Here is a 26,864-nt window from a genome sequence, read left to right as displayed (position 1 = left end):
TCGTCGCGCTAAAAACATGTGAATGACCCCTGTCTGTCCCTTTGACTGAAAAGAAGCAAAGCTTCTTCTTTCGATGCAGTATTTAAAACTCCAGGGTTAAGCGAGGGCAAAGCACATCAGTGACAAATGCTGAAATTGCTGGATAAAAGTGCCGTGCTTTTCTTCTTCCCTGATTCATCACCTTTGCTGATGAAGCAGCCCTCCCTACAGAGATTTCGCTCAACTTACCAACCCTCTAATTTTTCCCTTGCTGGCAAAGTGACTGACCTCCCTATCCCTTCCTCCCTCTTTCCTCTCCTTTGGCTTGTGCAATTGGCTTCTGCCTTCCTTGAGCTTCCCACTTGCTCCATCTGCAATAAGAGGAAGAACTGATGATAATGGAGGTTGATCTTGTCGGTTTTTTGGGATGCACAGAATGGTTCACTCCTCCAAGGATGCCTGATGCGCATATACTCTGTGTGTATGTGAAAGAAAGGTCTGGCACCAACCACAGCTCCTGCTATAACTCCCATCTGAGCGGAGCGGTGAATCCATTCTGATTTTTCGCCTGATATAATTTTAATTGTTCTGGCTTAAGCCACAGGATCTCACCATGGCATTTAAATCCAATTTGAAGTTATGGGTCAAAATGGAGGCACCTCCATTGCCTGAACGGTGGCCGCATGATCCAAATCGATCCGAGAGTGTTTCACACAATCAGAGATGTGCACCTCCACTGCCTGAACGGTGGCTGCGTGATCCGAATCGATCCGAGAGCATTTCACGCAAACAGAGATGTGCACCTCCATTGCCTGAACGGTGGCTGGATGATCCAAATCAATCTGAGAGCATTTCACGCAATCAGAGATGCGGATTGTTGCGGTTCTTTAAGAAAGAACCGCTAAGGGAACTGGTGCCAAATGCACCAGTTTGAATGGGCTTTTTGGTTGCTCTCCTACTGCCCTGCAAACTATCATCTGTGCAAGTCTGAATGACAGGAAAATAACCTGGTTTCCATACTGGGTTATTTCATAGGAGTACATCCAGTGGTTCCTAAAATTTGGTCCTCCAGATCTTTTGAACTTCAGCTCCCAGAATTCCTGAACGTCGGTCAAGTTAGCTGGGGCTTTTGGGAATCGGAGTCTAAAACACCTGGAAGACTAAAGTTTGGGAATGACTGATCTAGACTAGAAATGACAGCTATGCCCAGAAAGAAGAGTGCTAAGAAAGGCAAGACAAAAAGGCACATAGTGCGTTTGGTCTTAATTTAAACAGTCCTCTAAAGACTGCTCTCTTTCTATTGAAGCCCCAGTGGGGAACTATCGGCATCCGACCACGACAGTCAGCCTTTTTCAGTTCCGTTTCTGCCTTCGGACACAAGAACATCCCGACCAGAACAGACGTCCATCATAAGGGCAGGGAGGGAATCGGATCAGATGATTCACTCGGCGGCTCAGATTTTACTGGAATGCCTCCTGTTTCGGTCACCAGGACATGCCCTTGGTCACAAAGAGTTTGTGTTCCTCTTTTTCCAATAAATGAACAACAACAAAAATAGGACCTGCTTTGGGAGACCTATCTCTGGTGTGCAGCCAGACCTCCAAACCCATCTTTTTCACCTCCTCCAAAAATGACATTTCCATGTCAGAGGAGTGCAAGGAGAGCATAGGATCCTAGCATTGGAAGGGACCACAAGGGCATTCCTTTCCCTCCCATTTCTTTTCCCCGTCTGATAATCTCCTCTTTCTATGGATGTCTCCTCCTTTAAAGGTTTCAAGGCCATCTTTCACAAGCATTCCAGTTGTGTATTCTTGCATAGCATAAGGCTGGAGTGGATAGCTCTTGCAGCCTATTCCCACTCTAAGAAGTTTATCACACTGGGGCTGATTTTGGCATTAAAGAGAGATTAAAGTGCATTCAAAGCATCCCGCAAACAAAGCAAAAATGGCGAGTAATTGCGCAAATGATTCTCTCACACAAGTGATATTGGAAATACATTGTCACTGAAATGTCAAAAGTACAAACATGCGCGTCAATGCTTCTTTGTGACCACTTTAACAGTGGGTTCTATGCAACGTCGTGTGAAATGGTTATGCGTAATTACGTGATTTCCCCCAGATATTCACGGGATAAGCTCCCGATCTCCTTCGTGTGATAAACTCCTATGAATCCATAAATGCCAGCCAACGATGGAAAGCCACGGAAGGAACAACTCTGGCAGCTGAGATGGTTATCGTATCCATCGGGTCGTGTCAAAATGTTTGTGACTTTTCGAGGTTTCTGCAGCATTCCTTCTTGCTGCTGGAGTCAGCAACATTGACTGGGAAAGGAACCCAAACCCTCTCCTGGTAGAGGAGTCAAAAGCCTCCCTGGCTCCAAGAGAGACTGCTGGCATGGAAAAGGCACTCCACAATCCTCATCGACTGGCATCTGGCCCAAGTCAATTTGCACATCCTGATTATTCCTCTAGGAAAAGCAATGCCTCTGTCGTTTATTTGTTTGCATGTCGATTTGGTTACTAAGGTCAGGACTTTTTTGCTGCGTTGAGTGGCTCCAGAGAGGTACTTGGCTTCGCTTCCCACCCCCAGCATCAAATCCTCTTCAGTCTTGCATTCTTAATAATAGAAATGCACTTTGTTTGCATTAAGTGTCGGGTTGTCTAAGGCTTTTTCGTGCTGGGTAAAAGGTAGCCATTTTTCCTCCCAGAAGGAAAACAGCCATCCTGAACTCATGGAACAGCCATTCTTGAACATGGTTCAATAGTTCATCTTGAGCAGCGAACATTGCCTCTGTTCTGGGAAATCAGACACTGCTCTCCCCAATTTTACAGGGAAATGTCAGAGAAGCCATTTTTTAAAAATGCAGTTGTGAGGTGGTACAGTGGGTTTTCTCGTCAGTGTACACTTCCCAACCTTTGGTCCTCCAGATGCTTTGGACTTCCGCTCCCAGAATTCCTTACCATTGGCCAAACTGCCTGGAGCCTCTGGAAACTAAAGTCCAAAACTTTGGGAAGAGGATCAGGAGATGTAGCTGCAATGATGGGGCTCTGTCATCATATCTCCATCTGACATGGAATGCCAGCGAACGTTATTAAGTTCCTCTTCCTGTCGACGGTGATAGATTTAGTGGCTCGTTGACAAATTTCGGTAACAAAACGTGATGTCTATTAAAAAAAAGAAAAGAAAAGTCTTGAGAACAAAACTGGGGTCCATGAAGTGCACTTTGCCCACCTTGTCTCTGAAGGAATGTCTGGCTGAGATCCGAGGGAATTCCCTATCCAGCATGCAAACTACTTTTGCCGTTATCGCTAATAAAAGATGGGCGATAAGGCATTGTATAAACAGATTGCATGGAACAGACTCCTGGTTCGCAGCCTGGGAGCTGTTTGCATTGAGGCCATGCTCCTCCGATCAGGCGTGCCTGGACTTGGACTGGGCTTTGAACGCTTGGTGAGAACATCTCCAAACTGGAAAGGATGACATCTGGCCCCAATGGTTTTATTTTGGTCCCACAACCCTGCCCTTGGCTGGCATGTGCCCTCCTGAGAGACCCTTCCCATATTGGGATCCTGTCTTTTATCCAAAATAAAAGAATATGCAGCAAGGACCAGACAAGTACTACTGTCATTCTTGCAATGTGCCTTCAAATCAAGCCTGACTTATGGCAACTCTGTCCTGATAAATCTCAGCCAGATCTTTTCAGACGTTTGCTACCCCTGCCTTCTTCTGAGGCTGAGAGAATGTGACCCAATAGGTTTGAGAGCCAGTGTGGTTTGAGTGTTGGATGATGGCTGCACCCACACTGCAGAAATAATAATAATAATAATAATAATAATAATAATAATAATAATATGTTGGATGCCACTTTAACTGCCATAGCTCAATGTTTTGGGATTCATAGTTCGTTGCAGCACTAGAGCTCTCCAACACAGGCGGCTGCATTTCTGACAAAACTACAAATCCCAGAATTCCATATCATTGAGCTATGGTAGTTAAAATGGTATCAACCTGAATTATTTCTGCAGTGTGGATAAAGACTCTGGTGACCAGGGTTCAAATCCCTGTTCGGCTGTGGAAAGCCATGGAGATAGTGGACCACAGCCTTTCCAACGCAACCCTGGATTTCTCAGCATTTCTCCAGCTTGGTCCTCTGAGTACTAGCTTCGCCTGCCTTCTTTCCAACATCCTCTTTATTACTATTACTTGTAGCAAAGGTGGATACGGACCACTGCCCGCCATCCTCTGCAGCTGAATTTTTCCGTACAACCTTCATTAGTTTAACAATGCTCCCATGTGCATTTAAAGAGAGGGATAATGCGCCTGCCAGTTTCAATTTCTGTGTAACTACACCCATAATGGGATCCTAAGAGAAAAATCAATGCATCTCTATGCAAGCTTTTATGATATTGTCATTGTTATGGTTGTTTTTGGAGCGGATCCGGGGTCATTGTCCAGATTTGTTGGCGTACCTATGCTGACTCCTAGAGAGACCTCTTTGTTTGCAAGAAATAATTCCCATGGAGGTAACTTTACTTGTTTTTCTGGCTACTCTACTATTTCAGACCTTGAAATCCAAAGAAACATCTAGGGGTAGCCAGGTTGGCCATATAGCAAATCCAATAACATCCAAACAACAATACCTTTATTCACCCAACCAAAATGCACAATTTACATGTTGCAAGCTTTTGAAGTCATACTGGCTTCTTCATCAGGCAAACAGGAGAAATAAATCAACTAACATCTTCGACTTCTTTCTCCTGAAGAATCCATTGTGACTTCGAAAGCTTGCAACATGTAATTGTGCATCTTGGTTGGCCCAGAAAAGGCATCATTGTTTGGATGTTATTGTTTCAGACCTTATTATTATAAATGTTTATTTATACAGCGCCATAAATTTGCATGGCACTTTACAGGCATCATCAAAACAGCATATAAACTGCCAAAGGCGCACAACATAGAAGTCATAAAAGACCTGACTACACTACACTGGCTCATCCCATCTAAAACCACATAAGCACCAACTGTGATCTTCTTTGTTTCCATTCTTGTGTTATTCTGATTGCAACTTGATTTTTGGAAAGCCACACACTCTCAGCTTCAGAGGAAGGCAATGGCAAACCTCCTCTGAGCAAATCCGGCTGAGAACAACCCTACAATAGTCAATCTGCAGGCACATAACAATGATCTTGCAGCTGAGCAATGAGATGGGCCAAGTTCATGGATGAGATGGGATTTGCGGGATGAGAGGCTGCTACTTAATCTGTTAGCCACGTTCCATGCTTGTATCGCCACACTTTTAACTTCCCAGTCACAATCCAACCCAAGAGTTGATGCGCTTAATCATACTGATTTCAGTTAGGGCCACATTTGCATTGAAGCTGTGTTGGATCATGGCCCGGTCCTTGCAAAGCAACCTCCCACTCGCAAGTCCCTCGCTGACCATAGATAAGTTGTTTGCATTGCCCAGATGTGATCTATGGAATTTGTGTGTGTAGGTGGAAGTCTCCTCAGTGGAGAAATATCAATATAGTTCCACCATACAGTACTTACAAACAAACCATACAAACCAGATTTATCATGCAAAAAAGGGAGGGAAAGAGAAAGTTCCTATAATACCAGAAAAGTTTCCATCACTGCAAAGATGAGATGAAAATGGGAAGATGGCTACAAGGAGATGTTTCTCTCACCTTCTCTGAGGATCTCATCATTATTATCATTATCCTTATTATTATTATTTGTATCCTGCTCTTTTCCCAGAACTGGGACTCAGAGCGGCATTAAAAGCAAAGGCTGGAGGAGAGAGAAGTTGGATGGAAGGGATGGATTCATGCAAGATAACCAAGAAGGTTTATTTTTGAATGTAACATAATAGGAAGAGCCTTGTATGCATCAGAGAAAAGGTCCATCTAATCCTGCATCCTTTCTCCAGTAGTGATCAGACAGATGCTTCCAGTGCTATCGAATCTTGGGAATTGTAGTTTGTTGTGGCACCAGAGTGCACTGAGAGGGTAGCCCACATCTCAGAAAACTACAAATTCCAGAATTCCATAGCCGTAGCAAAGTGGTGTCAAACTGGATTATTTCTGCAGCATGGATGCAACCCCTGTCTACTTCATTCTGTTGTTTTGTCATTCCTAGAAAACTTCTCACTCTTTTTGGTGCCTATGTTCTGAGAAGTGCTGAGTCTCCATTTATAGGTCTCAACGTTTCATCATCTTTTCTCTTTGTCTTCAGTTCTGCAGTCCCCTGGGCTTGCTAAGCTACAATGCAAACCCTCTTTTTCTCAAACATAGTTATGTCTGTCATGTAAATGGTAAAATGTCTCTCTCAGAAGACGCCAGGCTAGCCTCCTCTTAGCTTTGCTTTCCCCAGAAGGCAACAAAACTTTTCTTAATCTTTTTATCTCACTAGAGAGGTAGGGTATAAATAATAATAATAATAATAATAATATTATCGCCCAACCCACTTTGAAATCTGCTCGATGGAGGGGATATTTCCGAAGAATCTACGTCGGTTGAATGCGCAGCCCAATTACTTGTCAGCTTGCTTCTCCCCCTTTGAAGGTTGGGAAATATCTTGGCTCTCATCTTTCCTGTTATGAGACATAACTGATCTGTGGTTGGGGCACTCAAGTTCACAACCTGCTCTGTTTTGGAAAGAAAAGAAAAGGAGAGAACGAAAGAAAAGAGGGAAAATGAGTGTGAAAGAAAGAAAGCCTTCCTTGCAGATTTTGACTGCAACATTATGTAAAAATGGCAAACCTCCTTTTCCTTTGGAGAGCTTGGGCCCGGGGACCAGCGTTCCAAAAGGGGAAGCGGTCGCTGTTTATCCAAGCTGACCCAAATGTGCAAGGCTTCCTGTGGACAGATCCGCAGCAAAATCAAAGGAGGGCAGCTCTTTTCTGTGGTTGATGGCTTCCTAAAACACATTCTCTGTGGAGAGGAAGAAAAGGTCCATTTATTATAAACCTAACACCTTCTGGGGCTGCTTATCTGATCCATCGATTCCAAGCAAGGATGCGCGGGCGGCGAGAGGACCACCTCCCAGGGGTTTATCTGTCCTCCGCATCTGGATAGCTCTAGCGCTTATAGTGATGGCAAAAACAGTTTTAACATAAATGAACGGGAGCGTGATTTATATGTATGTATGTATGTATGTACGTATAGTGTGTGGAACAAGATAGCAAATGAACTCATAAGCTGTGCAGCTCAGGAGGCTAGATGAATCTTAGGCCCCATACAGACAGGCCAAAATAAAGCTACTTCGGGTCACTTTGGAGGTATGCTGTTTAAATGTTGCATGCGTCCTAAGAGTCTGGAAGCCGTGCCAAAGCCACGATCCAGTCCTAAAGACTGGAGTGCAACTTTGGCACAGCTTCCGGACTCATAGGACGCATGCATCATTTAAACAGCATACCTCCAAAGTGACCCATAGCAGCTTTATTTTGGCAGTCTGTATGGGGCCATAGAGAGCTGTTGCTCTCTGAACATCTAGAGGGTGTTTTGGACTTCATTTGCCAGAAGCCTCAGCCATCTTGGTCAATGGTCTGTGGTTCGAGGCGCCGGAGTCCAAAACACCTGAAGGACCAGAGTCTGGGAATCACTGATCTGGAAATTCCTATGGAGAACATGTTAATAAAATCCACAAATAGTCAAATCCGCCAAAAGTCAAATCCACAAATGGGGAGAACCGACTGTAAATCGTGACAGACTGATAGAGGAACGGCATTAAAATGGAGGATGGAAGAAAGATTGTTGCAATGGACGATGGAGGAACCAGAGAGTAGAGGAACCCCATTGGAAAAGTGAAGGGAACAGCTCTTAGTGGTTTTACAAGGAACTGGAGGGTGGTGATGGTGGTGGAATATGTTGACAATGAACAATGGGGGCAGGACAGGAAAATCTCTTCACCAAAGGAGTGATCTGAAAGTTTTAATCCATGCAAAACGAAAGTCCCATAGAGATGGATAAAGCCTGGCTTTATGGGATGCTGGAGATGCTGTCACCTGGCCAGACAGTCCTCCCAGCCAAAGCCAGGCAGCTGCTTTTGTTCATTCCTCAATTAAGCAAAACTCATCAGAAGCGAACCAGGGATCCGCATCCCAGCAATAGCGGCAGCGGCAGCATCCAAGTGTTTGCGCAGCGTAAAGCCAGGCGAGTAGAGCGCAGGGATTGCCAAGGGAAAGAGCAATTACTCTTTCAGCTGGTATCAATTAAAACCTGTGACTTCTCCACAGGCATCTGCTTACGTTCTAAAAAAACCCTGTCATCGCTCTCTTGACAAAATAAGAATCTTTTGGACCCAGATGAACATTGCGATCTCCACTCTGTCAACACGTGCTGCGGCTCTTGCTGTGAATGGAGTTTGTTAGTTAATGGGTATTTTAATAAACAAACAAATAAATAAATGGTTAAAGAGAATTGAGTTAAAACATTAAGATGGATTATCTTTTAAAAAAACAAACCCGCATATATGTAGTGTTTCCTTTCTGTAAGAAAATAGCTTAAAATTAATTTGGAATTTAATAGAAACAAGGATGTAGGGTTCTATAGATGCACTGAGCCTCTTGGAGAGCAAGTGTGGCATAGTGGTTTGAGTGTTGGACAACGAATCTGGAGACCAGGGTTGGAATCCTTACTTGAACATGAAACCACACTCTCTCAGCCTCAGGGGAAGGCAATGGCAAGCCTCCTCTGAACAAATCTTGCCAAGAAGACCCCATGATGGGGATAGGAATAGGCCTTAGAGTCACCATAGGTCAGAAGCAACTTGAAGGCACGCAACAACAATACTGAGCCTCACATCAAACTACGCAATGTGTTTTGACTTATTTCATACTGACACAGCAGCAAGTAGTGGCTTCCATGTCAGTGCGATGGTGAATTTGCTCTGGATTAAAGTCGGACATTTAAATGAGCTATCTAGGGTTGCATCTACACTGCAGAATTAATGCAATTTGATGTACTTTAAGTGCCATGGCTCCATCCTATGGAATTCTGGGATTTGTTGCTTTGTGTGACGTTTAGCCTTCCTTGCCAGATTGTTTTGGTGCCACAACAAATTAGTTCCCAGGATCCCATAGCACTGAGCCACGGCAGTCAAACTAGAGTCAAACTGAATTATTTCTAGTGTGGATGCACCTGTAGAACAAAATCCCATGCCATGTGGTCCCTGCAAGCTCTGCAAGAACAGAAAGTTGGTCTCTGACCCTTTCCACATTTGAATGCAGTGGTTCCCAAATTTTGGTTCTCCAAATGTTTCGGACTTCAGGTCCCAGAATTTCCGACCGCTGGTTAAGTTGGCTAGGGCTTCTGGGAGCTGAAATCCAAAACAGCTAGAGGACCAAAGTTTGCAATCAAAGGCCTCTTGCTGTTCTGCAGACACCTTGCTGGTTCCCATTCAGGCAAGCAGCACCATGAATCCCTTGCTAAAACTTGTTGCTGATACCGGTGCAAAATTAATTGGAGGGGTGCTGTTTGTGGGTTTCAATGAGACAATTGTTTTCTGGGTTTCAGCAAAGGATTCCTGTTTGCCTTGGAAGCTCCAGCAGCCAATTCCCTGAGGTGTTGTAAAGGGAGGAAAGAGATAACTCACCCCCTTCCATGCATTTTAAGCGCAATGCCTGAACTGTATCAGGGAAGATGTTCCCCCTCCACCTCCTTGAAAAGTCGAGGTATCAAAACAATGATTCTTTTTTCATCGGTTTACCTTGCTTGGTGGAGAAGGTTGGCAGCAAAGAGCGCGCTGTTCGGTCCAAGAACAATTATAGCATGAAACTGCTGCCAATCGCTGTAAAAATCCCCAAAATTTTGGAAGCGATGTTTTGCCATTAGCAATATTTCTCCGCACTGTAACAATGAGGATCACAAAATTACAGAACATACCCTTGGAAGGAAAAAGACAGAAGGGGGGGGGGACGAAAACAGGTAAAAGGCAGCCTTTGTTTTCAAGGGAAGACAGCGGCATGACTTGAACTTCATCAAATTCCCGTGTTCCTAGCAAAACCGAACAATGGCGGGCAGGATTTGACAAGAAGGAGGAACTCTCATTCAATTATGAAAACATCTTTCTGCTTGCCATCGTCACCAGTGAAGAAGCTTTGTATTTTCCCTGATTTAAAAGAGGTAAATATAGTGGTATATAAAGGTCAAATACAGCCAAACTCTAGCCTGCCTCCTTTGGGAGATAGGGAATGACATATGGATATATTAAATTAAAGACATTATATGCTCTAGATTCAATGGTTTGTCTCAGCTAGAGGAAACCACCAGAACCAAGGAACTGAATCCTATGGGTTGTCATTGTGTGCCTTCAAGTCCTTTCGAACTTATGCCGGACCCTAAGGCAAACCTATCTTGGGGTTTTCTTGCCAAGATTTGTCCAGAGGAGGTTTGCCATGGCAGTCTTCTGAGGCTGAGAGAGTGTGACATGGGCTTCCATGGCCAAGCCAGGGTTTGAGCACTGGTCTACGACTCTGGTCTATGAACAACCGCCACCAATATTCAAGCCCTTCTCTTTTCTTGCTCTCCCATTTTCACAAGGCAGCTAAGAAGCAGGACTTTGGGTGTTTTGAAGGGCCACATGCACAAACACACACACGCTCCATTTGTTCTCTGCTGGATCTCAGCCCAAAGCTTCTTAGCGCGGCGGGCAGAAGAAACGCTTTGGAGAAGAACACCACGTTCTCCCAAAGCTCCAGCTGGCGCACCAAACACCCAACCAGCCCTCTCAAGGGTTTTTAAATCCCGTCAATTGCCTCACAAAATAAACCCGGTGGGGTGTACGTATTCTACTCCTCTCCTCTTTTTATCCACTTCCAAACAGTGCCAAGAAAGTGTGAGAAAGCTGGGGATTAGTCGGAGCTGTCGGTGGCACACCTGCGCCTCGGCCTGGAACGTGGCCGTCAGGGTGTCACAACACACACTGTGAACATGGCCTGTGAGTGACACAGAGACTAAGAATCAAGAGAGAGGTAGCAAAGTACTGGTGGGACCCAAACGTTTGCAGCAATACCATAGTTTGTTGCCCAGGGTTTGCAAGGCCTGAACGGCCTCAAGTTACTGATCTTGGATTCCAGTGAGATTTTGGGCGTGATTTGCTCTGTTGCTGTTAAGCAGACTAGATGGCCTTTGAGGTCATTGCCAACTTGTCAACTTTGAATTTTGCCAACCCTATGAATGCAAGCCCCCCAAGCGCATCGGTCATCAACTGGTCTTGCAAATTCAAGGCACCCATGGCTGGCTTGATGGAGTCCGTGTGTGTGTGTGTGTGTGTGTGTATACCTTAGTGGGCAATCCAGTTCCAACTAATCCAATTTAACTTTGGCACCTTTCGTTTCATGGTTTAACAGGGGAAATCTTTTCAAATGGATTTCACAATTCCTGTGGGTTTTTCCTTGGATGCATCTCCCACAACACACACACAAGAATTGGTCTCAGATTGATTTTAGGTCTCCCCAGGACATTCTGGGAAGTAGCACTTGGGGTAGGGCTGGGGATGGAGCAAACTAGAATCCTAGAGTTGGAAGAGACCCCAAAGGCAACCCAGGCCAAACCCATTCTGCCATCTTGGAAGGCGTGCATCTCCAGTCATCTCACATGGCAGGCCTGCTAGTGCTAGCCATTAAAGGATTAGCATCCTTGTGGCGCTGATGGAGGCATTGAAGCTTCAGATTTCGGGGAAGTGTAGTACATGCTTTTCATCCCGCTCTCTATTGGCACAACATTTGTTGGGCCACAAAGACAGCTTTTGTTGCCTGGGAGCTTCTCAGTATTTTAATCCGGGTGCGAGTTTCTGCATAGAAGCCAAGGGCCTGTTTCCTTCCTGACCTCCATCCCCCAGCAAGCTCAAATACTTCCATTTTCCTCTTTATTCCCTTGTGATATAGAGCCCATTTGGAGAGGTGTGTATGTTGTGTGCCTTCATATTGTTTAAGTAAATTTCATAGCATTGAGTCATGGTTGTTAAAATGGTGCCAAACTGTTTTATTTCTGCAGTGCAGATACACCCAAAGAAACCCATAAACTAGGGTCAGCCACGGAGAAGGCCTCGTCTTGTATACCTACAAATTAAGAGGATTTTTGCTTGTTGTTTTTCACCTATATTATGGTAGCAATAATTCACATGGCCAAAAAATGGCACTCTCACACAATTGGCAAAGATTATCAGATGTCATTGCCATAATCGTGTCATTATCCCATGAACAAACAGGAATTTTAGGATTGCATTTCCTTCACAGGACTTTCCCGTGAACGAAAAGCGGTGCTAGAATTCCTGTTTATTTGCAGAATAGCGATGCAATTATGGCAATGCCGCACGACATTGTCTGGTGATCTTTGCACAATTGCAAAGGGATGCTCCCATCACTTTTGGCCATGTGAAAATCTCCATAGTCTTGATCCCTATATTGGGAGAAAGGTGGGATATAAATATAATAATAATGATAATAATGATGATGGTGAAGAAGAAGATGATGATGATAGCAGGATCTTTAACAGGAAAAAACATGGCAGCCCCTATATGCTTGTGTGTGTGAGAGAGAGATTGTGTAAGGTTCATCTTTTTTTTGTTCTCCTTCTTCTTTTGTTCTTTCTTTTGCACCCATTTCCCCTTTCAAGGCCATCTGTGGAATGGAGATAAGATCTCCAGAGCTCCCGGCCTTCCTCTTATAGGCTCTGACATCTGGTTTCAAAATGGCCATCCTAGATCATAACGGGAGATGGGTTTGGGCGTAACCCATGTCTGGACACATGCCCAACGCCACGAATGCAGTCAGGGACGCTTAAGGAAAGCATACACTTAGAGAAGCTGGAAAATACAAGAAGGGGTTGAGGATCGGCGTCATGGGTTTGACCAAACTATTAAATATTTGGGTTCACTTTGCATTGGGAATCAGCGGGTTTCATGCGACATCATGTGAAATTGTTTCACGTAATTACACAATTTTTCTAAGAAATATTTATGGGATCAACTCCCGATCTCCTTCACATGATCAACCCCTAAGAAGCAAAGACAAAGATCGCCATTATTTTGATTCCCCAACTAGTTGTATGATTTCATAAATCCTTCCCAAACCCATGCTTATTTCTGTCTCTCTCTCAGGACTAACAAGCCTGAAACTATTTCTTTAAAAATCTGCTTATGTCCATATGTAAACCCAGAGCCAGGCCGCATAGAGAGGACTGTGTCCTGTTGTGGTTGCCCCATTTAACAACAAATGGGGAACTGAAAAGAGTAAAGAAAGAGAACCAAGGCAACAAGCTGAAGCATGATTTCTAGAAATAAAGCCCCACTGAATTTAGCTGGACTTACTTCTGAATAGATCCAGAAACGAGGATTGCACTGCTTTCCCCTTCCTGCAAAAAGAAGCTGGTTTTTGAAAAAAAAGTTTCAGGATTCATAAGTCCAGAGAGAGAATAAAATAAACATGGGTTTGGAAGGATTTATGAAATCATACAACTAGTGGAATCCAAATAATTGTCTTGTTCTATTGAAGTAAATGCAGGTTTCAGAGGGACAGATAGTCCTGGACCTCGGTGGACACATGAATAAAAGTACAGAGTTCCTCTTCATTTGCTTGTTCTATAGAAGAAGAAATTTCAGGTGAAGCATCATCCTAAGATATGTTGTTGACAGAACCTAAAAAGTTCTATCCAAGAGACAGAACCAGATATAGTTGAGTCTCTTGGACAGAACTTTTCAAATTCAAATGACATGGAAACCACCTGCCGGCTGCTTCCAGGCGAAGTATTCATTGTATGATCATCCTGCCCCATTTTCAAAAGTTTACCAGTGGCTTACAGGGCACCTTCTTCCATTGGTAACCCTCCTGTGACTCTCTACAGCTTCTTCTGTCTGTTTTCTGGGAAAATGAAATAGCTGCCCAGTGCCTTTGGAGGGAAAGCAGTAAGAGCCCTACTGCTTCATTTAATGCCATGACCCTCTTTGAAGTGGATTTGTGGCACGACATTCTGCAATACTTGCTGAATCCAACACTATTTGTGCCTTAGCCTTTGCACTAAAATGTGTGATGCAAGGCCCAAAAGTTATTTTTGTCCTTTACAATATGTTCCGTCTACTTGATCTTTATGAAACTTTACAATATGTGAAGTCGAAGGCTTTCATGCTCAGCATCTGTAGTTTTTTGTCGGTTTTTCAGGCTATATGGACATGTTCTAGAAGAGTTTGTTTCTGATGTTTTGATGCCTTTTCTTCTTTCCTGAGGATGAGCCCTCCAAAAGTGGAGGATTTGCACCCCTGTCTTCTACCTGGAGGTGACTCACAGAAAATGGAAAGTTGGGGGCAGTCCCTAAAATCTGGCAACCTTTCCTTATGGAGATGAAGCTGTTCTCTCATTGTTGAGTGTTAACCCTCCCCACGATTTATCTCTCTGCTGCAGAACAGGTAAATCTTGTTCTTGCAAAAAACATTATGTTTGTTTTGTGTGAACACAAGGCTGGGTGCTTAGACCCATGCACCCACATCCGAGCCCTTTCGGAAACTCCAGGCAAATGTCTCTCCACTTTCTTAAGCAAAAAACATTCAGGGGTAGACCTGTTGGCCATATAATAGCAAATCAAAACAAAAATCCACCAAACCATGATACTTTTATTGGGCCAACCAAAATGCACAATTACATGTTGTAAGCTTTCGAAGCTCCACCGGCTTAAGAAGTTCCAAAAGCTTGATATGTGTAATTGTGCATTTTGGTTGGCTCCATAAAGGTATCATAGGAGTTTATGACACTGGGGCTGATTTTGGCATTAAAGAGATATTAAAGCGCATTTAAAGCATCCCGCAAATGAAGTGGAAATGGCGAGTAATTGCACGAATGATTATCACCCACAACTGCACTAATAAAGCAATATCGGTAATGCATTGTCGCTGAAATCCTGAAAGTAAAAAGATGCGCGTTAATGCTTCTTTGTGACCACTTTAATGGCAGGTTTTGTGTGACGCTGTGTGAAATCGTTCCGTGTAATTACACAATTTCCCCAGGATATTCATGGGATAAACTCCCAATCTCCTTCATGTGATAAACTGCATGGTTTGTGAATGTTTGTTTTGACTTTCTTAAGCAAGTCATTTATGAGCAAAGATGATAAGCAAAACAATAAATTAGAATGAGGAGGGTATGTTTTTTTCGACTAATGACTACATATAGTTATGCTCAAGATGTGACTGATTTTCTTTTTCCCCCCAACAATTTTATTAATTAAAAACATATTATTCACAATTCGAAATGTTTAACATAAATTGCTCAATAGCTTCCTGTATTTTCATCGTGCCGTTATTACATACAAAAGAATTACTGTATTTTCAAATTTATGTAACAGATAAATAAACTTCCAAAGTATAACATATGCCTTGTAAATTTATTACTTTCTATATTAATGTTTCCTTAGACACTAATATTTCTTGATAACTCCAGTCTAATTATTGCTTTACCATTATAAATCTCCCTATCCTCTAAAAGCTAATTAGTATTGCTTAACAGTTCTTTTTATATTACATTAACTTATCCATCTTTCCATCGGTTACCACAAAAGGTTTTTAGTGTCTCCCATTCTCTCTCTACCTCTTCCTCATCCTTTCCTTGAATTATTTTTGTTAATCTATCTCCATCATGTCATATATTTTTAATAGCCATTCATCTATAGTTGGTGTTTCGTTATTCTTCCAATATTGTGCTAACAGTAATCTTCCTGCTGAGACCATGTATAAGATTTTACGCCAATGTTGATTCTCTATTTCCCATGCGATTCTATTCGTCATGTTCAGCAAATAGATTTCTGGTATTAAATCAAAATTTGTCCCAAGGATTTTTATTATACATGAATGGATTTGGCTCCAATACTTCTTTACCTTGGGACATTCCCACCAAACGTGGAACCAGGATCCCTTTGTATTTCCACATTTCCAGCATTGATTACTGTATCCTTTATGAATTTTTGCTAGCTGCTACGGATGGCATGCGTACTTGTGGTACGATAAACATAAGATCAACAGGGATTTTGAACAACACTTTGTACGGAAAGCCATTCTAACAGCATGGCTTAAGGTGAAGAAGCTTTTCTACATGAAAATACCAGGTTGGGTCTCACCCCACGAAGCTTTTTGCAACACAACACAGATCTCCAGTTGGCTGAGATATGAAGATATATTAACTAAAGATTGTCTGAACAACTACAAGATTAAAAGGATAGAAGACATAAAAAATATGGAAATTCAAAAACACTGGTTTCTATATCTCCAGTTGATAGAAAGATTTAAAAGTGATGCAGCAATAGAAAAGTTTGAAATTAATAATACCGAGTTGGATAATGTTCTGGGGAAAGAACAAAAGAAAACAACGTCTAAATTCTATAAAATTCTATTACAAAGGAAGACAGAACAAAACATAGTAAAAGATTCAATGATACAATGGGCTAGGGATCTGGGAAAGACTATTGAATTGAAAAGCTGGCAATATGCCAGGGAAAGAACTAGAAAATTTACGGCATGTCAAAACTTACACAAAAATTATAAAAAAATGGAACTACGATGGTATTTGACACCTGCAAAGATGTGACTGATTTTCCTACGATTCTGTCTTGAAACTATTTTTTTTTCTTTCTTTTTCCAGACAGAGGCCAACCATTGAGCAAAGGCAGATGGACCAGCTGGGTTGGTTTGGTTTGGCCTCCCCCACAAGATGAGACAGAGGAGCAAAGTTCCTTTTGACCTCAACCTCCGCATTCTCAGAAGGATGACTAGCTGTCATCTCCGTCTGAAGTTCTGCTGCTCATAAACAGGCAAGGTTCCCATTCCGTTCGGGACACCACCATTGACCCTTGGGTTCTCCTGAGTCTCCTCTTTCATGTTGCTTCTCCTCCCCTTCCCTTGCAAGCAGTGACAGGTAGGATTGCAGGTCAGGACTATCCCAGGCTCTGAGATTTCAAACCTGAGACCTAGGGATGAACCCTGCAGTTGTCCCGGGTGAATTTACAAAGCTGGTTTTACAAAGCTGGTTTAACCCAGATTCATCATGGATTATTTTCATAGTGTGAATGGGACTTCTGTTGATGCCACTGAGATAGATGTATTGAGCATCAAGCACAAATGCACAGAGTGTGCTATTAAAATTTTTAATAACAATATCAGCAAGTCTAACAAATGAAGAAAGTACACATCTACCCACACTTTTCTTGCTCTGAGATTCCTCCTGCTCCCCTTGCCCCACTCCAAGGAGTCCTGAGTTGAGGCCTTGAGATCGGAGGATCCTGGTAAGAGCATGAAAGCATCAAGAGCATTGATCCCAGATGTGACTGGTTCTTCCCCATCATCTCCAAGGAGGGAACATTCCTCCAATGCATGTGGTGGCAACCTCACATCCCCATTGCTAGCAGGACATTCTCCTCATTTGCACAAAGCAAAGCCAACCACCCTCCTTCAGACACCAAACTAGATAGAAAAGAGAAGAAATCGGCAGCCCCTTCTCCCACTCCAGCACAGCCTGCCCTGTTGAGCCTTTTAAAATGCAGAGAACAGGAAGAAATAATACAATGGGCCCTTGGTATCTGCTGGGGTTTGGTTCCAAGACCCACTGTGGATAGCAAAAACCATGGGTGCTCAAGTCTCATTATATACAATGGCATAGTAAAATGGTGTCCCTTATATAAAATGTCAAAATCAAGGTATATTTTTGGAATATTTTCACACCATGGATGCTTGAATCCATGGATAAAGAGTCCATGGATATGGAGGGCCAAGTGTAATGTAGCTGGGAAACTTTTCCGAGTTGGGCTTCCCGCAAAAATGCATGTAGGTGGCTTTTTTAAAAGTACGTACAGTTTACATCTTTGCTGTAAAGTCCTATTGATGAAGGCATTTGTTCTGAATGAGCCTGAAGCAACAGAGCCGCTGTGCGCTTGAAATTTGCTAAGCTGCATGTTCCAGCCTGTGCCGCGCTGTGCTTCCCATGTCAAGTGACAGCAGCATTATGAAGACTGCCAGAGCAAGAGTCCCACCAACCAGCCTTGGATAGTTTCCCCAAGTAACCTGCTCCCAGTAAAGCTGTCTCCTGTCATCTTGGCAAATCCCATGAATTCATTCTTTTTGTGCAATATGAGAGCTACTGTATATACTCCTGGATAAGTCTAGAAATTTTGGTCAAAGAGTTGACCTCAAGCATCTGGGTCGACTTAGCCATGGGTTAGCGTAAGAAATGCATCTTAACTCTTATATATAAAAAAGGAACCATGCCCTTCTCTGAGTCGATTGGCAAAAGGCGAGGGCTTAGTGCATCCCGGAAGAACCCAAAAGAAGCACTGACCTTCTCTGCTCTCTCCGTTGCGATGCCATTTCTGAGCTAGTTTAATGCCTGGGTGGGAAAATGGTGGCGGTGGCAGCTCTTTAGTGCTTCCATTCAAAGGAGCATCAGGAGGAATCAGGCTTTGACAGATCTGAATAAGATATTTGTGTCAGTTCATCAGCTTTTCTGGGTAAAAATCAGGCCAAGATATCACATTAAAGTGAAAGGCTATGACCACTACTAACATAGTCACCATTTCCTTTTGCTACAAGATCTCTCTACATGCCATTTTCTTTGGTTTGGACACATCATGAGAAGACGAGACTCACTAGAAAAGACAATAATTGTACTGTTTTTTTTAATGTTGTGAAGCCACTCTGAGTCCCAGTTGTGGGAAAAGAGTGGGATACAAATAAATATAATAAATATAATAATAAATATAATAAATATAATAAATATAATAATAATAATAATAATAATAATGTTTGCTTTTTCGTCCTTTTTGACCCATGTGCATTTTCCTAGCACTATCCATGTCTGGTTGCCTCCCCCACACATTGCACAGCCACCATTTATGGTAGTTCCCTCTGTCTCCATCTAGCCTTGCAGTGATTCCCAAACTCTGGTCTTCCAGGTTTTGGACTTCAGCTCCCAGAATCTCACTATTGGCCAAGATGGCTAAGGCTTCTGGGAGCCGAAGTCCAAAACACTTAGAAGATCAAAGTTTGGCAATCACTGAGCCTGCCAGAATTTTAAAGTTCTTTGGCATTGTTTGGCTATCAAGTCACCTATTAACCTTCTCTCCTCCAGGATAAACCTACCCAGGTTCCTTGGAGGGCTTTATGGTTTTCAGACCTTTCACCATTTTGGTTGTCCTCCTCTCGACATGCTTGCCAACCTCCTTTTTGAATTGGACAAAATATTCCAGATGAGGTCTGACCAAAGCAGAAAAGAGTGGCACTATTGCTTCTCTTCTCACCATACTCCTGTTGATGCAGCCAGATTCGCATTGGCCTTCCCAGCTACTTAAAAATGTTTCTGGTTGTTCTTGTTGCTTATTATCTAATGTATTTATACTTTGGATTTTATAGTCAGGAATAAAAATAAAAGCTAAACATTGCCCCACAAGGGTACCCAATTTGAAAGACCAAGGAACTCTGGACCTGGCCAGAATCTCAGTGTGTCAAGCATCTTCAGGAGGTCATGAAGAGTCAAAGGAAGGTGAAGCTGTTGGATGTTTCTGGAGAGGAAGTCTCTTGAGGTTAAGAAACAACAGAGGAGGCACCGCATGGCGGTTCGGAATGCAAGAGTCTGGGAGAGGACATTCTTCGGTTGTTTGGAGAGACGTGTTTTGTGCGGCTGGAGGGTATCCCCAGGGGCTGTGGCCCAGAGCCACTGGTCATGGTGAAGGCTGGCCTGCTGGAACAATGGAACTTTTATGAGCAATTTTGAGCCCACTCAGCAATGTGAGTCTCAAGGGGTTATGGGAAGTGTAGTCCCAGGGTTCAAAAGTCTGGGACATTTTGCACACTCCTCCCTCCCAGGATTTGGGGGTATTCTATGGTATGCTTGGGATGTGAGAAATTTGAAATGGCGCATTGTAGTTTGGCCTCTGGTGAGTGATAATGTATTCTCCAGGGTAGCATACTTCCTTTTGAGGACATTCAAGTCCAGGGTCAGTGAGATAGTTATGGGGTGAGATTGTGGCAATGGAAAGTGCGAAGGTTACCATGTTGAAATTTTGGGATGGGTATAATGACCACGGAAAATGGACATAAATTCAATCTAGATGGCAAAGAAATCAAAATAATTAGTGTTCCTGTGCCTCGGTTCAATCATTGATCAGAATGGAGATTGCAGTCAAGAAATGAGAAGAAGGCTAGGGCTTGGAAGGGCAGCTACGAAGGAACTAGACAAGATCTTCAAGCATAAAGCTGTATCACTGAATAATAAAGTTAAAACCCGTTTCATTTGCTAACTAAGCACTTCTTCCAGGTTTTGGGAAATTAAAAAAAAATTGTCCCTCTTGATGCGAGGTTTCTCTCCTGGAAGCAGAAACTATCCCTTAACAACAGTACTATAAACAAAACCCAGCAGAAAGCAAACCTCTCCAGTCTACCTTGGATTTGTTACTGCCACAACTGTGTTTACTCACTTTCCTAATAAATCCTTAACACAGGAACAAGTACAAGCTTGACTAGCTAAACAAATAAGCCGTAAATTTATTTGCAGACCTGCATGTGGCAAAATGCGGAGAAAGGCACCAAACATCTTCCTGACGGTTAAGCAATGTTGCCATAACTCAAAACCAATCTTGTCACTGGCATTTGCTGCAAATCTTTGGACACATAACTGCAGTTGTCTGGATGTTTGTGAGGAACTGGGATTCTGTAAACCAATGTTGGCTATCTTTTGTTGGGGTCAGCTAAGAATTTCATTTATTTACTCCCTTTAATAAATAATGGTGAAATCCTGGTGAAAGTTAGTATCATACTTTACACATGTAGTACTATTTTGGCTGTTGTGCAACAGATATACTTAGCTCATGGGTGCATAAGCGGCGTTCTTCAAGCGAAACCATTTCACATGGGTCTCAATCTTATTGTTAGTCACAATTGAATCCGTTGGATTTTGCTGGGGGTTGACTCATCATTCCACAATTGAGTGAACAAATGGGTCTACTTTGGTTGGGATTCACCAACAGGATTTGAGCTGTGCAGTTGTGCACTATTGGATGGTGCACAAGGATCTGTCACTACCTGATTTACTGGGATTGCAGAACCAGCCACTCTGCATTTATTCCCATTACACAAAGGGCAAATAAAGCAGGACGTTCGCAGGCATGCCTTTGGTTGCACAATATCAGTATGCAGCAGAAGAGTGGTGCAGCACAACCACATGAGTGTAGATTAATACTATGCAAGGACAATGTTGCATCGTGGCCACTGTGCTCTTGTTGGCCAGTGGAGTTTATGGCTTCCATGTCACTTCAGTGACAAAGCTGTAGAATTAATGCAGTTTGACACCAGTTTAACTGTCATCGCTCAATGCTATAAGAGCCAGCTTGGCGTAGTAGCTTGAGTGTTGGATTAGGACTCTGGAGACCAGGGTTCAATTCCCAGGTTGGTCATGAAACCCACTGGGTGACTTTAGACAAGTCAGATGTTCTCAGTCTCAGGGAAGGCAATGACAAACCTCCTCTGAACAAGTTTTGCCAAGAAAAACCCTGTGATAGGTTTGCCTTACAATTGCCATAAGCTGGAAATGATTTGAAGGCAACAACAACTCAATGATATGGAATTCTGGGATTGTAGTTTGGTGAGACATTTAGCTTTCTCCGTCAGAGAGCTCTGGGGACCACAGTTCAAGAAGAATATTGTCAAGCTGAAACATGTCCAGAGAAGGGAAACCAAGATGGTTGAAGGTCTGGAGATATGAGGAACAACTGAGGGAGCTGGGCATGCTTAACTTCAAGAAGAGAAGATTAAGAAGTGAGATGGTAGCTATCTTTCAATATTTTAAAAGGACACCTTGTAGAAGATGGAGTAAGCTTGTCTCCTGCTGCTCCAGAACCAATGGATTCAAATTACAAGAAAACAGGTTCTTCCACCTAAACATTAGAAGAACATTCTTACTGTAAGTGGAATAGATTGCCTCAGAAGGTCATGGACTCTCCACCTTTGGAGGTCTTTAAGCAGAGGTCGAATGGGCATCTCTTAGTACTTTAGTTGTGCATTCCTGTATGGCAAATGGCTGGATTAGATGACCCTTGTGGTCTCCTCCAGCTGTAACATTCCCTGGTTCTATGATTCTAATCAATAGTTTCACTGGAAGCTGATTTTTTTGCTGCTGTGGAGGATAAGACTTGAATGAACAGATTCACATGACAAGATTTGTAATCTCATGAATACATTAGGAAGAACATCCTGATGGTAAGAGCTCTACAAGAGTGGAATAGATGTACTCAGGGGGTGGTGGTGGACCCTCTTTTGCAGGACACTTTAAAGAAGAATTTAGATGGTCACCAGGGATGTTTTAACTGTGGGTTCCTCCTCTGGCAGAGGGTTGGACTACATGGCCCCTGGGTTCCCTTCAAACTCAAACATATTCTATGATACGGTGGAATTTTTACAGCTAGGGGCTCTGGGGCCAAGAAATATCTCTTGCTCTTGCCACTTGCTGGAGGCCTTTCCTGTGGCTTGGCTGGAATCTGAACCCTTATCCTTTTCCAACATTTTATGCATTTTCTCCGACTGTCAATGCAGGTAAGATAGTTCTTTGGTTTGGCCCCCAGGATAAGAGGGACTCAATTGTTGCAACCAGGTGAAACACACAAAATCTTCTCTCTTTAACCAACCCATTCAACCTAGTTTTGAGACCAACTAGATGGGAGGGGAAGGTTGCAGAAAACCCTTGAAGAAAAAGAAGAAAGATCTCTCAGGCACTGCAATGACCTCTCCCAGAAATTGCATGTTTTTATCAAAACCGTGTATCTTAAAGAGCCACTTGAAGCAATATAACAAGGAGTGCCTTAAGAAGGGAAAGTGGACTGGGGAAAAGAAAAAAAGAAGACTTTCCTTCCCCCTGAAGAATGGTTCTTTGTTTATTTCTCTTGTACGAGTGGCTGCTTGCCCATGTAAACACCATGCTACATAAATACCAGAGATTGGTATTTACGATATTACATAAACATCTTCTCCAAATGGAGATGGATTTTCACAACTAAGAAGAACCCCGGTTGGATAAAACAGGGAGCCAGGATGCATCGTGCCTGAGAGTGTCTTCCAATGGAATTAAGAAAACGAATCCATGGTCAACTCCGAGGAGCCATTTTGAATATCAAAGCCACTGTTTCTCACCATGGAATTATTTGCAGGATTGCAAGTGTCCCTCTTGACCAACTCAGACTGATATGCTGTGAAGAGGCAGCAACAATTTGTGTTAGTGCCTACTCTGTGTAACTACAAACCAGGGCTGGGATCCTAAGGCAAACCTATCACAGGGTTTTCTTGGTAAGTTTCTTCAGAGGGGGGTTGCTATTGCCATCCTGAGGTTGAGAGGCTGTGACTTGCCGAGATCTCCAAAGTCCTCTTCTAGCAGAAGATATTTCAATCACTACACTATGTTGGTTACTTTCTGCACTACAAGTTACCAATCCTCAAAGTACAAACCAGACCTAACACTACAAACTTTGTTGTCATGCACACTCAAGTCAACTCCAGCTTATGGTGACCTTCTGCTATGGTTTTCCTGAACAGAGTTCTTCAGAGAAGGTTTGTCATTGCCTTCTCCGGAGGCTGAAAGAAGATGATTTACTCAAGATCGCCCACAATGTGAGAAGGCATTCGAACCCGGGTCTAACGGAGGGCTAAGACCAAAACCCAAACCACTTTGCCACACTGTCTAAGACAGGTGTTGTAGGGTATCTAAAATGCACACCTGACACACCTGTTTTTAAGACCAGGTCTGTTTTGTGGTTTTGCAAAACAGGTCTGTTTCCTTTTTAATGTTAAAAAGTGCAGGGTGGTGGCACAGATGCCAACTGTCCTCATTTGGCAAAGAGAGTCCCAATTAATCCAACCCCAATTTCTCAGCCGTTTTTAAAATGTCCTGGTTTCCTTCCTCTTTCTTCTTTTGTTCCCAGCTTACTTCAGTTGCTGCAAACCAAGTGCAAAGTGCAAAAGTAACTTGCAATCAATTCTCTCAGCAGAGGAGAAAGGATTGGAAGGGGAGGAATCTTGCCTTTCACAGGAGGCTCAGGCAAAAGCAAACTACTGCAGCCATCTTGTTTGCCATCTTGACCATACTCTGACGTTTCTTGGCCACATGTGTCCTGGTTTTCATCTGTGAAATGTTGGAGGATATGTGGTGATGGTAGCGGCGGCTTCGCAACCTATGTTCAGGGCAGGTGAAAGCTTCTGTTTTAGACCAATCATCTCCCTCCAGAGATAGATTTCTACCAAAATGTTTTCATTTTAGGGATCAGTGCCTGGATTTAAGGGCCATTCTCTTCCATTATCTCATTGCAGCTGTAGAGGAGGCCTTGAGTGGAATTTTCCAAAGCTTCAGGAAGGAACAGCAGAACAATGTCAGAGTTTGGAAAGTTTTGCAAGACACCATTTGTGGACTGATCCTGTAAACTTGGAATCAGAGAAGTGGCTGCAGAAGACGTCTGTGTGCCGGATTATATTTTTAATTCATGGGAGGTGCCCCAAAAGTAGCACAGGTGTCAGATGGAAGCAGATTAAAAGAAACAATCAATTAATGGATCATGCACTGACTGATGCTGAGGCCCAAGAGGTGTGCCCTTCTGCCCACGCAAGCAAGAAACTGGTGGCACAGTTCAAGGGCTCAACAGGACGCATTGCATTTGGCACAAGGCAGAAACTAGGCGCTTGTCAAGGATGCCTGCTCTTTGCCATGCAGTTGAGTTGTGATCCTAAATCACACTGTTCACTGATTCTAACAGTGGCACCACTAGGCTGTGGCAGTCTCCAAGTGGATTTCCATTTCTTAGTGGCATTGCTAGGGTTGGCATCACCCGCTGTGGTAACTCACAGTGTCACATACCCCCACTGAACTCCTCCCATCCCACATCATACACAATCCTTAGTAATGTTTCTTGAACTGAAGTTACTTGTAAATCATAATTACTGTAGATCACTGAACATAATGGCAAGAGTTGTGACATAGACAACCAGCAAAATTAAAACTATACCTTAAAATTAGAATATCATAAACACAGCCAAAATGAACTTACATGTCCATAGCTTCATGGGGTTAAATGGTGGGGTGACACCATGAGTTGACACCTGCCTTCAATCCCATTATGGGATAAAAGCAGGATATACTGTATATACTCATGTATAAGTTTTGACATTTTAGTCAAAAAATTGACCTAAAAGACCTGAGTCAACTTATCCACGGCTCAATGTAAATAATGTTCTTTAACTCTTATATAAAAAAGGAATCATCCCTTGGTGAAAGGCAAAAGAGTAATCCATCCTGAAAGCACTGGGCCCCCTCTGCTCTCATATCCATCCAGCTTTTAGTGGGAGCACAAACAGTTATGACTGCTGGGATTTTGTTAAACTCTTTGGCATCATTTTCCTTTGCTTCATCCTACAGATCCTTTGTCACATGCTCCTAAAGTTTATCCTTTACTTATGTATGAGTCATATCAAAATCCACCATTTTAGTCCCAAAACCTGACCTCGACTTATACATGAGGTTGACTTAGAGTTGAGTATATATGGTAGGCTGCTCCATTGACTGATCCTGCCTTGCTCCCTTGACCTTGTATCTCTCTATTGACTGATCCCACATTGCTCCTCTGTTGACTGATCTTGTCTCTGCTCCTGTGTCACCCTCTTGACTTCCTCCCTGTTTTCCATCTCCATGGGTGTTCCTCCCACTGGCATGCATTTCAGCTCTGGCGTGATAATCGTGTAATGTAGCTGCAAAGCATGTCCAAAACCCTTTTGTTACCAAAGAGAAAGCAAATCCATTTTAATATTACCGAAAGCAGGCAGGTATGCATTAATATGAGTCAACTCTAATGAGTTCAGATTCATCACTTGCTTCAGAGGCATCCAATATTGATCCTTGTCAGACCTGAGTCTCCTTGGGAAGCAAACTATGATGTAATGATGACACACAAAGGCATGGATATTTGTTTTTTAAATTAAGATTTATGTAAGAGTCAGATATGATGCATCTAAAGCCAAGATGCTTTTCCCATCACGTTTAATTTTTCACTGCATCTCACCTCCAGTGGTCCTGTTGTATCTATCACCTTTGCTCTTTTCAGGTACCTAAAGCACAATATTTTAAAAAGCCTGGTGATGGCCAGGCAACTTATCTTTTATGTTTTATCCAATAAAGATGAGCACAGAGCCTTTGGTCTTTGCATATCAGTGGAAGAATAATAATTATAAACATACAAACCAGGGTGAAGTCAAAGGCTTTCATGGCCAGCATCCATAGTTTTTTGTGGGTTTTGGGGGCTATGTGGCCGTGTTCCAGAAGAGTTTCTTCCTGACGTTTCGTGTGTGTGTATGTATATATATATATATATATATATATATATATATATATATATTGTCGGTTGAGAGGAAGCAATTTACATGTTAATCTATGTATTTTTCTGTTACTGAATGGCAAGGCTTAGGGGGGTTCTATTTGTCTATTTAATTCATGGTCCATTGTCTGCTAGGAATCTCCTTCAACTTGGCTGGTTTTCATTTGCATTTGCTGGGTCTTGATTTTGGTGTTTTTCAGGACTGATAGCCAAATTTTGTTTACTTTCAGGGTTGCTTATTTCTTGTTGAAGTTGTTCAGGTGTTTGTGGATTTCAGTAGCTTCCCTGTGCATTCTGACCTGATCGTTGTTGACACGGTCCAGCATTTCAGTCAATAGCATTTTATTCCCAGGCCGGTTTTTAACATATACTGATGATTTTTCTGGCTGACCCAGTCTGGAATGTCTCTAGTGTTCATTGATATGTGTTTGGATGCTGCATTTGGTGGTCCCTATGTAGACTTGTCCGCAGCTGCACCATATGTGGTCAACTTTTGCGGCCGTGAGAGGGTCTC

The 26,864-nt window shown here is 42.9% G+C and overlaps 1 protein-coding gene across 1 annotated transcript in view; it reads right to left on the bottom strand.

The window, feature by feature from the left end:
- Positions 1-26,864, bottom strand: part of LOC121914285 (fibulin-7-like) — a 106,210-nt gene that overhangs the window by 35,425 nt on the left and 43,921 nt on the right. The window contains exons 8-10 of the mRNA XM_042437576.1: positions 18,292-18,421; positions 6,740-6,910; positions 6,445-6,624 (exon numbers count right to left, since the gene is read on the bottom strand). The gene's annotated coding sequence lies outside the window, so the exon portion shown is untranslated. The remainder of the gene's footprint in view (positions 1-6,444; positions 6,625-6,739; positions 6,911-18,291; positions 18,422-26,864) is intronic.

This window comes from Sceloporus undulatus, chromosome 8 (assembly GCF_019175285.1).
Source record: "Sceloporus undulatus isolate JIND9_A2432 ecotype Alabama chromosome 8, SceUnd_v1.1, whole genome shotgun sequence".
Taxonomy (NCBI): Eukaryota; Metazoa; Chordata; class Lepidosauria; order Squamata; family Phrynosomatidae; genus Sceloporus; species Sceloporus undulatus.
Note: the sequence above shows the minus strand (reverse complement) of the source record. Positions and strands in the feature narration are given on the sequence as shown.